We start from the raw sequence: 13,693 nt of genomic DNA, 5'->3' as shown, positions 1-13,693 counted from the left end.
TTGAGGTATTTAGTGATCCTAAGTGTTTGGGGTGAGATTCATAGAAGTTTAAAAGGTTTAGATATGAAAAACGAAGAAGAAAAGTAGGAAGTCCCGTCTAACAAGCCCCACGGCGTCACGCCTGCCAGAGCCCCTGAGGGTAGGCTCTATCTGACAGGCCCTGGCGTGCTGCACCACCTAGAGCGCCTCAGAGCAAAGTCTGTCCGACAGGCTCTTAGAGCGCTAAGGTCACCTGGAGACCCCATTCTTTCCCTATATTTTTGTACTAGTTCCTTAGTGATGTACCCACATTTCTTAGTTGATTCCAACACTCATAGGTACATCTAAACATTATGAAATCATCCATAAACATGAGATCATGAACCTTAAATTTATAATACAATTCAAGGAAAGTTAAGATCAAAGTCAAGGAAGTTAAGAAGTCAAGTCTAAGGCTAAGGAGTAAGTTAAGTAAAGTTCTTAAAGGTTTTCAACCGTCTTATTTAGACAGTTTAACTTTGTTTTTAATACCCAAGTTTCAAGCTAAGTAAAGAGTAAAAGTTGAGTTAATATCTCAAAGGATATAAGGGAACAAAGTATTCCCTAGAAATTTTATAAATGTTTTAAATTTAAGTTGAGAGGAAACTAAGATTTCCCGAAAGAGTTTTGAACAAGAAAAGGGAAAATTGATTCCAAAGGGGCTTTTAAAGCTAAGTGTTGAGCAATCATCTCAACCCAAAGAAAGGAAGTTATTTTAAAAGCATGAGCAAAATATATTTTTGGAGTAGTATTGAGCACCGATGTGGGGATATGAGTTCATATTAACTCAGGTCCCGGTGTAAATCATGTAGCCATCATGGGTATTAACGAGTCATACTTTTAGATGATCACGTAAGTTAAGATAGTGGATTTACTAAGTTAAGGAGTCCTATGCGATGACAAAGTATACAATATTTCTAGCAGCGTGGACGAGACGATGTATCAATACTTAGGCTCATAGTGGTGGTTGTCGGTTAGAGAATATCCAATAGAAACAATATTACTTTCATTATAAATAAAGTTGAGTTTGTTATTTCATTATCTTTAATGAACTAAGCTGTTTACACTGTTTTTACAAGTTATATCTATATATATATGCCTGCATCGTCTTATGATGTAGACACAGTAACAAAGATTAGCACGCAATGCGGTTGATCAAGTTTGAGCATCCAGAGTTAGTGGTGAGACTCCTATCATTATGGAGGATATATATTTTATGCTTACCAGTCTTTCCTTTAATAGAATGTTGCGGGGTCTGACCGAACATCCATCCTAGTACCATAGAGGCTTCATAGATGACTATACAATTTAGTTTTGAGTCTCATCTTTGTATTGTAGATGTTTTACTATGAAAATTAAGTGCCATATTAACCAATCTATTATGTTTTAAGTGTTTTTAGTGAGAATGTTTGTTACTTGATAATTGAGTTAAGTTAAGTCTTTGGCTGAGTTGAGTGAGCCAGACCAAGGGTTCGCTCAAGATCAGCAATAGTAATTGTGTGCCGGCCAAGTCTAGGGTATAAGCTCGGGGCGTGACAAAGCTGGTATCAGAGCAAAGGTTCAAGGTTCCTAAGGAGTCAATGAAGTCGTGTCTGTAATGTCTTAGTCATCGGTGTGAAGCGCGCCACATCTATGATTAAGAGGCTACAACATTTAGGAATTTCTCCCTTTTTTTCATATTCCTTTCGTGCATTAGAGGTTATCTCTAAAAGTAACTCTCTAATTTTTTCTTACACGTTTTTCAGATTAACATGCCTCCATGAAGAACAGAAAGAGGTCGTCCAACCAGAAGGAATGTTGACGAGCAAAAAGTACCTAATGCACCGAATGTGCAAACTCAAGGAGAAGTCACCAACGCTGAACTTCGTGAGGCTATCCGGATGCTAAGCCAAGCGGTGACTAATCAAATCTGGTAAAAGGGGGAGCTCCACAAGTAGGGGATGACACTTCGAGAATTTAGGAATTCATGAGGATGAATCCCTAAGTTTTTGTGGTTCATGCACTACTAAGGATCGAGAAAACATTGTGGAAGAGTTGAAGAAAATGTTTGAGGTGAATATATCGTTGATATTGAAAGGGTTGAACTAGTCGCTTATCAACTGAAGAATGTGGCTAGGACTTGGTTCCATTAGTGGAAAAGAACAAAGATAAGGATGCATTACATCCAATTGGGGTTTCTTTGAAGAATCCTTCTTGGAGCATTTCTTTCCCCAAGAATTGAAGGAAGCAAAGGTATGGTAGTTCCTTACTCTGAAACAGGTCTCCTTGAGTGTTCATGAGTATGAGTTAAAGTTCACCCAATTGTCTCGCTATGCTCTGATATGATTAAGGATATGAGGATAGGTATAAGCTTGTTTGTTGGTGGCTGGGGTTGTGGTTCAAGCAAAGAATGTAGGGTCGCAATGTTGATCGGGGACATGGATATTTCAAGATTAATGGTCTATGTGAAACAGGTAGAGGAAAAAAATCCGAAGGACAGAGAGGAGCGAAGAAAGCAAAGATTGGGAATAAGTCTGGTCAACAGAAAGATGTTTCAAGTCTATCACAATTTCAAAAACCAAAAAGGCTTCTGGTACTAGCGGAGGGACAAATTATCTCTATGCAACCACTAGCCGCCAAGAGAAAGAGAACTCTTCAGATGTTTTCATGGGTATAATCGAAGTCTTTACTTTTGATGTTTATGCTTTGTTTAACCCGGGAGAAAGTTTATCTTTTGTAACTACTTATGTTGCAAATCCGTTTGAGATTCTTCCTGTAACACATTGTGAACCCTGTTGTGTTTCTGCACTTGTTGGGGAGTCTATTCTAGAAGAAAGATTTTATCGGGACTTTCATTTTTTATCAGTCACAACAGCACCATGGTTGATCTAGTAGAGTTAGACATGGTAGATTTTCATGTCATTCTATGTATGGAATGACTCCATGCCTATTATTAATCAATAGATTGCAGAACTCGAGTTGTCAAGTTTTAGACTCCAGATGAGCCATTCATAAAGTGAAGTAGTAGTTCAGTAGTGCCTAAGTGTTGTTTTATGTCTTACCTTAATCCCCTTGGCCACACTCACACACCGCTATTCTAGCTGCAAGTGTTTCAATTGTAGCACTCAATGGTTTTAAAACATCATCCACGACAGTCTGAATTATGCCCAAAATGGAGGCCTTGAGTTAGGCAGCATGATGATCGACAAAATTGTCAAGCTGCCCCCTCCGCTGTAATATAGCTTGAGTGACTGGAGTCGGGGAAACAGCAACAACAGTAGCTCTGTAGTCAATGTAGCACCAGAGGAACTAGGGGTGTCATAAGGGGCAACAGTAGAGGTACCTGAAGTCCCAGGGGTTGAATTATGGAGAAATGCGTCTACAGGTAGTGAATTTATGTTCACAATTGGGAAAGAGTGCACCGTGGCTTTCTTCCTCTTCTCTACCTTATCCTTTAATTATTCTGGCTCAATCCTTGGAACATGAGTAGAGGATGTAGTAATCACTTCCACATCCATCTTTTCATCTCTAGGGACTCGAGTCATCAGTATAGCTCGGTGATGAACACCGAGAAGCGAACAGAGGTCTGGTGCTACTTGGCCCTCGTGACCATGTTAAATGAGATAGTGATCCCCACATTTATCCTGGTCTCGTCTATGATGAAACCCCGACATGCTACCTTAGTGAATGGAGGATCAACTCATTCCGAGATCATATGATAGTTATGCTGATGAAGACAAACCAGAACCTTACATCAATGTTAAGATCCTTTTTTCAATCGGTCCTCCGATATCCAGCCAATTGGGAGTACTATCTGATATAAGAGGGGTAAATCATTTATTCATATTGTCCAGAGTCTTTGTCCTAATTAGATGTTTACACTTATTATCAATGTCGGCGAGACAATTCACGACATATTAATAGCCTCACTATCACAATTGACCTCTTTTCCTCGGACAACAACATAGTCAACTCGTTTGAATGTTGTTGCACGCTTACTTATCTATGGTATTAAGGCCTTATAAGCAGCGTAGAACTCCCGGACCCAATTAGGAATGTATGTGCCATGGGGTTTGGTGATGATTGAAAAATTATGAGACTTTAAGCATCTCATAGTCTCTGGGTAACTATCAATTACCCCATCTGTGGATAGACGTTTCTCCTCATTAATTGTCCTCAGCCCCTCAATCTTTAACCTGTTCTTAGACTTGGGAGGAGAACCCTGAACTGGTGTTGCAAGAACCATTTCATGTGTTGGAATGGGAAGAGAAGTGTTGGTGCACTGAGGATTCCTAATCTTTGACAGACCATTCATTCTTTTGGACCACAGCTCTGCACTTTGTGCTGCTACTAGCTCATCATCATTAGAAGCTATAGTCTGAGGCTCATGGTTCTCACGCTCACTCTCATACGTTGTGAGGTGTGTAGCGTAGATGTTTTCACTGTCGAAGCTGGCCCCCAGTGACACAAGTGCGTTTCCTTCCTTTTCCTTTCGCGCCAGTTGTGGTAAATTTTCTTGCCTTTCCCCTGGATGCAGCTAAATCTTTATTAATTCTAATCCCATTATCCTTCTTTCGGGGGTGGCACATCGTTGCTAGAAACCTTTGGTCTATCCATACCTACAAAACATCAGGAGATGTTAAAACACTTCAATAAAAACAGTTGAAAACTAGTTGTAGACAAACTTGCAAACCAGTTTGCGAGTCGTCGAATTGCTTTGGCGAGCTAGATCAGGCTTACCAAAAGGATAGGCGCTAACATCTCAGAAAAATTTGGCATTTCAACGATGTAAAGGGATTTTGAAAAATCTCCGACGTCAATCGACAAGCAAGGGTTAGCTCACCGAAAGTTATAGTGCAATTAAGGGATAGAGAGGCAGACAAATGGCAATTAAGAAGAACTATCAGCGAGTCACCGAGTGCTTTCAGCGATCTCATGCCCTTCACTAAAAGTTACAAAACCAAACTTCACATTTATTATGAAATTAAAGGTGAGATGGAAAACTTTGGCGAACCACCGAGTGGTTTTGTGAGGTCAACCCTGCTTGCCAAACGACTCAACGTGCCTGCTTTCAACCCAACTTCTCAAATTTAACCTCAAAACCCCTAGAAACAAAATCAAAGAATAAATAATATAATTACTAAATCAAAACAAGAACCAATACACCCATTACCTCGAGATACTCAGACATCTATCATTTTTGTCAAATTTGGCCATTTGATGACTTTTTTCCCTTAAGAATAATGTCATATGACTAGACCAAACAACATGTAAATATGGGTTACTCAAACATCACCTAACTAGACAAAACAATATTTAAGGACTACCCCACAAGATTTAATCAATTTTAAGGCACAAAATTAAGGGAATTTAACAATACAAATCTTGCGGGAAAGATTCTCGAATTAGCACAAGCATACTCATAAAAAAATAAAATCAATGAACTCTAACACACAACAACAAGATAAGATCGTTGTGATTGAGTACAAAATACTAACAATAAACTCATGGTTTCGAATATTAACCTTTTATATAGAATAATAAAGATTCAACTGTTACGCAAAAAAGTAATACACTCCTAACACAGGATAAACAACTCGAATACAATAAACAAATTCAAAAAATATAGAAAATAATGCTCGGGTGTGAGTTTGGGAATTTCAAAAGTGAAGGAAAGTTAAAGAGTTGGAAGTTTAAATCTTTGGTATTTTAAGAACCTTCCAGTTCTTGACAATTTGGTGGCATTAGTATCGCTCTCATACCAACTCAGTGATACTCCACGTGATCACTTACCTCACCAAGGTTTTTACAGGACCTCTAGCTAATTTGAGGGTCCAAATGGAAGATTAGATCCTGATCGCTGACCTGGTCGGTGATTCTCCAAGTTGCTCCTGGACATGCCGAGTTTTACAGACTCCAATTTGAAAATGTCTTGAGTCCAATGGCGGTATAGGTCGAGCTCGCCGAAAGAGCCGATTGGACCTTTAGCTCACCAACCAATACTTTTCAAACATTTTCTACACTTTAATCAAAACAATCAATACAACATTATTTCTAATATGGTCATGTAATTTGTTGTAGGCTTTCCATGTACATTCTGAGGCTTTGATTCTATTTGGGTTATCTTTGATCAGTTGACCAAGTCATCTCACTTTCTATTCGTTCAGACAGTCTATACACTAGAGAGATTGGCTCAGATTTATCTTAGAGAGTGCATTTGCATGGGTACCAATATATATTATTTAAGACCTTGGTACTCAGATTACTTCACATTTTTGGAGGTCTATTCAAAGGGAGTTGGGTACCCGGGTTGACTTTAACACAACTTTTCACCCTCAGACCAATGGGCAGTTTGAGAGGACTATTCAGGTTTTGATGATGTGATATATGCTTGTGTAATATATTTTAGTGGTAAGTGGGATTAGTCTTTGGCTTTGTAGGAGTTTTCATATAATAAAATCTACCATTCGAGGCATTATATGGTAGGAGATGTCGTTCCCTAGTGGATTGGTTAGATGTTTTTAAGGTTAGGCCATGTGGTAACGACTTCTTGAGAGATTTTATGGATATTATCTCTGTGATCCAGGAGAGACTCCATACTTCCCAAAGTAGGTAGAAGGGCTATATGTATCAGAGGCTACAACCTTAAGAGTGCCTAATTAAAAATCATGTGTTCTTGTGGATGTCACACATGAAGGGCGTAATGAGTTTTAGGAGGAGGGCCAAGCTTATCCAAAGGTTGATCAACCCTTTTGATGTTCTGAGGAGGGTAAGAGATGTGGCTTATGAGGTAGCCTTACTTTAAACTTTCCAGTTTTGATCGTGTGTTTCATGTCTCTATGTTGAGGCAGTATGTTCTTGAGAAGTCCTACATGCTTCAATGACAATCAGTTTAGCTTGATGAGACTTTAAGTTTTGACGATGAGCATGTGCTCTTTCTAGACAGACATGTTAGGTAGTTGCAGTCTAAGGAGATCCTATCAGTGAAGGTTTAGTGGAGGCACAATCCGGTCAAGTAGGCTACTTGGGAGACTGATTTGGATGTGTAGATATGGTATCCTCATAATTTTATCCTTCAAGTATTTCTTTGACTTAGTTAAACAAACAGAATTAGTTTTAGAGGTATTTATTGTAATGACACTTGGAGTCATTTATGTGTTTTTCCTATTTTACCCCTTCTTGTAGATTCCTTATAGCTTGTGTGGTGTGTTGGTTTGGGTGGCATGCTCCTCGAGGTGTTTGATTGAGTTTTGTGAGAGTTTTATGTTTCAAAAGCTTAATTCTTGAGAGAGATGACTTTAGTCAACATCTGAAGATTTTGACGTTGGATCAAAATTCTGTTAGTTTTATCATCTTTATAACAATCTTGTCAAGTGAGATGATTTGTTTGGGTTTCAACTTTCATTTAGAGTTGGTGTGACCTTGTGAGTTTAGCTAAAAAGGAACTTCGGACATATTTCTCTGTAAACATGCTCGAAATCTAATTCCTTCCATGCAGTAAGACCAAAAATGCCGAGTTTGGTAGAAAATGATCTTTGGTTTGATTCTCGAGGGTTTCGAGGGGAAATTTTAGCTTTTTGGAGTTTTGTGGTGTCGACTTTGATCAAGATTTTGACGAAATAAGGTTAGATGGATGTTTCATCGATTTCGTTGAGTTCGGAATGTCATTTCCAAGTTGTTTCCAATTTAGCTTTGTATCTTTTGCATTTTGAGTAATTTCTAAAGGATTGTTCGATGCTTTGAACACTTCGGCCATTTTCTAAAATATCTGGTGTCTGGTGCGATGGCTTAAACAAATTGTTGATTGCTTAAGTGAAGTGCTCTTAAGAGACCAAGAGGTTTTTTAAGCGAAGGGCATTAGAGGGGCGAGGTTCGCTTAAGAGACCTTCCCTTGGCTTTTGTGAAGGCCGTTAAAGAGACCAATGGGCTGCTTAAGCGAAGGATGCCTCTTAGGTCAGCTCCAATTTCACAAACATTTAGCCGCTTAAGCAAACTTCTAGCTATTTTGACGAAGATCGCTTGGTTAAAATCCCATTCTTCTTCTTTTTCTTCCATTAAAAACCTTGATACTTGGGACGCTCGACCTTCAGAAATTTGGAGCTATTCTTTGTCAATTTCTATAATTCAAAGGTAAGTGTCTTCCTTTCCCTTTCTTCCATGCTTTTATGTCATTAATTTTGTTATTCAATTTTTTTCGACGTCAAATCCCCTAATTTCTAAACTTAAAAGTATTGTAATTTTTCTATAAGAGGCACAAATTGAGTTCCGTTTGCACCCATATTACAAGCATTTGATCTTCTTTCAAAAGAGGAAATTATGACAATTTACTTTTCGTAATTTGGTTGCGTCGATTCGTGCCCTTATTTTGGCCCAATTTCAATTCCAAAATTAATGTAAGTGGTATGGGTATAGTTGGACTCGTATAACCTTTCTTGTTGTGTTCTTGATAGCTTGGCATTAATTTGACGCTCTCTAGAAGGGAAAATTACTGGAGTTGTAGTTCGTGCACTGTTTCGGCCTGGAGTTAGGTTACAACTTCCTTTCTTAGTCTTTTCTTAGTTGGGTTGATCATATTTGGGCACGATCACATGATTTAGGTTGAAACCTTAGGCTTCGTTAAGTTTATTTATCCTTGGATAGTTCTGGACATTAGTTGGGTTGTTTAAACTTATTTTAGTCAGAGAAGCCTTAGTTAGGTGATCCTTGTGTTGTTCGTCTCCTTAGAGTTTGCTTCCAGGTTGTGTGGAACATGGGGTTTGGTTGTTTTTAGTTGCTTTGGTTAATGTGTGTAAGACCTCAAATTTTGACTTTTTTTATATTAAACTGTTGGGATTGAGGCCCCGATCTGGGATTAAAAGAAGTCCTAGGTTCGTAACTTGTGGTGTGATAGGTATACTTCCTAATTATGTGTGCTTTTCATAGGTTGAATGTCATTGTGATTCTTAGGGTTTTCTATTTGAATAAGTTTTTTGTGGAAAAGGACTTGATTCTTCAAAAGGAAATCAACCTTAACTAGTTGGAAGTCCTTGAGACCAGTTTTAAATCAAAGTAGCAACAAGGGCCCTTCTTCTCACTTTATCGCAACTTTCAACTGCTTTTACTCTGATGATCTCGATGTATCATTCCGGAAAGCCTATTGGATTAGGCTCGGGATATAGTCTACTACATAGATTTCATTTTGTTGATAAGCTTGATAGGCCCTCCCTAGTGGCCCATCGATACATGTATTCGTGGTATTGGTAAGCTCGAATAGTCATTCTGAGCGACCCGTGGATACTTATATTATGATTATTGGTAAGATTTATGTGCCATTCTAGGAAACCCGTGGATACTTCTATCCAGGTTGTTCGCTTTAAGTTAAGCTTGAGGTACCATTCCAAGTGGCTAAATGTTTTTAAACGAGCTTAAGATCTTCCTTATGTTGAGTCTTACATTGTATTGTTGCATGAGTCTGCCTTTGTGTGTGTGGATTGTCTTTTTTTTTTTTTTATATAGTTGTAGTTGGTTATTAATATTATTGATTTATTCTCGAGTGTTCTCTTGTTATGCCTAAGTTTTCCCTAGTCTTGCTAGTATCATCGTGCTCCTTATTTATATTTAATTTTTCTGATCTCGGTCTTCCTAGGATGCCTACTAAGTACCCCGTGTATGGTACTTATATTGCACTTCTGCATCTTTTTTTATGTAGCTCCTAGTTTGACCCACCCTGAGTCAGCATTCGGATATCCCGTAGCTATCATTGGCTTGATTGTAGTGAGCTCCTAGTGCTCATAGACTTGGTAATGTCTTTATTTTGTACTAACTCTCATGTTGTATTCTGGATTTGTCAATTCACTCTCTCTTCGGTATCTTGTGTTAGTTTCTCTCTTGGTCACTTATGGGTCTGTTTTGTACATTTTGTAGTGTACCACACACACACTCACAGGCGACTCTTCTTTCTATATCAATTATTCTTGTCTTTCGCTTTTATTACTTATGTTCTATATAATCTGTGTCTTCCTCAATCTTGTCACTTGGATTTTACGCTTGTCCATTCAGTAGGCTGTAGTGGGAGTCATCTTGACCCGACTTAGGGCCGTGACAATATCAGAGTCTTATTTTATTTTGTATCCTAACCCTAGAGTATCTAACACGACTGTTCAATGAATTAACTTAACGGACAACGCGAAACATATATACAAGAGAAAAGAAGCTGATTTATTGAATTATTCATTTAATTCTATCTTTTTCTCCATGTAGCATAAAACTCAAAAACTTAAGGCAAAACTAACTGCAAATGTCGTTTTTGTCGTTGTATTTTTTTGTAAGGTAATAAATACTACCTCTATCACAATTTAATGACCAACTTAAATTTTTATATAGAATTTGATTATTCAAATTAAATACTACCTCAATCTAGTTTTAATTTTCATGTTAATTTTTCAAAAATTAGTTCGAAAAATATTTAAAGTTAAATTAAATTACATTAATTCGACATATTAAACAAAAAGTTAAGATTTTCAAAAAAAAAAATATATACAAAAAATACTATAATATATATTTTTTTGCATTTCAATATGATAAAATATATATATATATATATATATCATAAATTTTGGTCAATGTTGATATAAAGTGGATGTAGGGGGTATTAAATAGGATTAACTTTGTGAGACTTACTTGATTTCGTTTGGTCAAAGTTAAACAATTAATGCATGTATATGCTTATTAAATTAGGTAGTGCTGAATACACTTTTTCTTATTAACTTTTTGAGAATTATTTGAAGGGAGTACTATTAGTAGTTTGAATGGAAAGAATAGTTAAACAAAATTAAAATCAGTTATCTCAAAAAGATCATAAAATATATATTTCAAGGGAACATTTCAGTATCCTCGTGTACACTTATAAAACACGAGATATTCTCTTTCACTTCTTTGTTTTCAGGCAAATAAATTAGCAGGTTTGCATTTCCTTTGGTGAGATGCCTACTTACATTTGCAAATCTTTTTTAGTGTATTTTTTTCATTTTCTCCAGGTTCTTTTCATTTTCTGGGCTATCTCTAATAAATATATATGTGTCTCTTTTTGGTTTAACATTGTTTATTCCCACATTTATGCCTGAATTTTTAGTGAAGTTAATTTTTCCTATGTCCAGTCTAGATTTTGATTATTTATGTCTTATGGAGTTTTTGGTTCTACATTTTGTATGAATATAGTCTCTATACAATTAAGTTTGCTTTGTGAAAAGCATAACGATTAAAAAAAAAGACCTCCTCCTCCTTTGTTTGATAATATTTGTCATGTTATAATTTTATTAAAATAAAAACAAGTCAAAGTTTTTTTTCCCAAATTTCTCGAATCGGTCAAAACTATATTATTTACTTTTCAACTTTGAAATCAATAGAAAGGAGGGAAGATTTCACTTTGTTTAAGAATGAATCATTAAGTTAATTAATTCATTTATAAATTTTCTTTTTGTATTTGATAGTATACACTCTTATGATTGAATTGCAAATGAATGAGAAAGATAATTCCAATGAGAATCAAAAAATTGAAGAACACAACGGAGGCAAATAGGAGAGGACCAAGAGGGTAAGTAGCTAAGCTTGCACGTTAATTATTATTTTAATTTTAATTTTATGAGTAAGTCGTTATTTTTAAATTAATTGGAGTACTAGTGGTTGAATTTAAAATTTCAAAGTGTTATTAGCAATAATAAATTGGTATGATAAATATTTATTAATATTTATCAAGGGGAGTGTGAAAGGCAAACTGGACAGACAACCAAACAAGAACAAAGGGAGTAATTCAAAACATTCGATCAAATATGAAAAATATGCAAATTATCACATTCAACAAGGAATTAGGGCGAGAAAAATGAACAGTTCATATACCATTGAACTCACTACTATGGTCGTAGCTGTTTCTTCTATATATATAACTAGTAAATTTATCCGTGCTTCACGTAAGAATTTAACATCAAAAAATTTATAAAATAATAATTTAAATCTATCATTCAATAAAACTAAAACACTATATTATCTTATAAACAAGATTACACAATAACAACATTAATAATGTAAAAGAAAATAAAACTTATTACATCTTATCATTTTTTTTGAGATGAGGGTAACTTATCTTATCATTTATCATTAGTAACATAAATATAAATTAATGACTTTAAAAATATATACGAAGATCTATAACATAAGAAATTGTGTCAGTGAGTCACTCAACACAAAACAAATACACAAATATTTAGTTGACAAAGGTAACTTATCTTATCATTTATTCTTAATAACATAATTAGAAATTAATGACAGTAAAAAAACATACCAAGATCTGTAACATAAGCAATGGTGTCAGTGAGCCACTCAACAGAAACCAAGTACACAAATATTTAGTTGTGAAGAAGAAGAAAAGACGAAGAAAGGTTTTTAATTAATTGGGGTACTAGTGGTTGAGTTTAAAATTTTAAAGTGTTATTAGCAACAATAATTTGGTATGATAAATATTTAATTAATATTTATCAAGGGGAGTGTGAACTGCAAACAGGTCAGACAAACAAACAAGAACAAACGGAGTAAGAATTCAAAACATTCAATCAAAGATGTAAAATATGCAAATTATCACGTTCAACAAGGAATAAGGGAAAGAAAAATGAATAGTTCAAATACCATTGAACTCACTATTACCGTAATTTTTGTTTCTACTATACATATATCTAACAAGTAAATTCACCCGTTAATATCACAAAATTTATAAAATAATAGTTTAAACCTATCAGTCATTAAAACTAAAGCACTATATTATCTTACTTATAAGATTATGTGATAACAAAGAGTAATAATGTAAAGGAAAATGAAACTTATTACATCTTATCTTTTTTTTTGAGATAAGGGTAACTTATCGTAGCATTTATCCTTAATAACATAAATATAAACTAATGACTTTAAAAATACATACCATGATCTGTAACATAAGCAATGGTGTCAGTGAGCCAGTCAATACGAACCAAGTACACAAATATATAGTTGATAAAGGTAACTTATCTTATCGTTTATCCTTAATAACATAATTAGAAATTAATGATTGTAAAAATACATACCAAGATCTATAACATAAGCAATGGTGTCAGTCAGCCATTCAACATGAACCAATAACACAATACTTAGTTTTGAAGAAGAAGAAGAAAGAAGAAGAAAAGAAGAAGAAAGGTATACAATTTTCGTTGTTTGAAAATGAGAGGAAATCCCTCTATTTATAGAAACAAAGGGTGTCTTGCACAAATGTTTATTGTGCCTCATTCGGAAAAGTTACAACTACTTGGAAAAGTTTCAACCCTTCGTAAATGTCACAACCATTCATAAAAGTCACAACCTTTCATAAAAGTCACAACCTTTCATAAAAGTTACAACTCTACTCTAAAGTCGCAACTTTTTACAAAAGTCGCAACTCTTCATTAAAGTCGCAACTCTTTATAAAAGTCACAACTTTTCATAAAAGTCACAACTTTGTATGAAAGTCACAACTTTGCGTAAAAGTCAGAACCTTACAGAAATGTTGTTACTCTTCATAAAAGTTCCAACTTTTCATTATAGGAGAAGGATATTTTAGAAAATAAATAAAATTTAAAAGGGAATTCTTGTTTGTGGGAGCGCCACTCAGTCGCACCTAACATTTTCATATATATATATATATATATATATATATATA

The sequence above is a fragment of the Solanum pennellii genome, chromosome 7 (genome assembly GCF_001406875.1).
Source record: "Solanum pennellii chromosome 7, SPENNV200".
Taxonomy (NCBI): Eukaryota; Viridiplantae; Streptophyta; class Magnoliopsida; order Solanales; family Solanaceae; genus Solanum; species Solanum pennellii.
The sequence above is the reverse complement of the archived record's forward strand: the minus strand, read 5'-3'. Positions refer to the sequence as shown.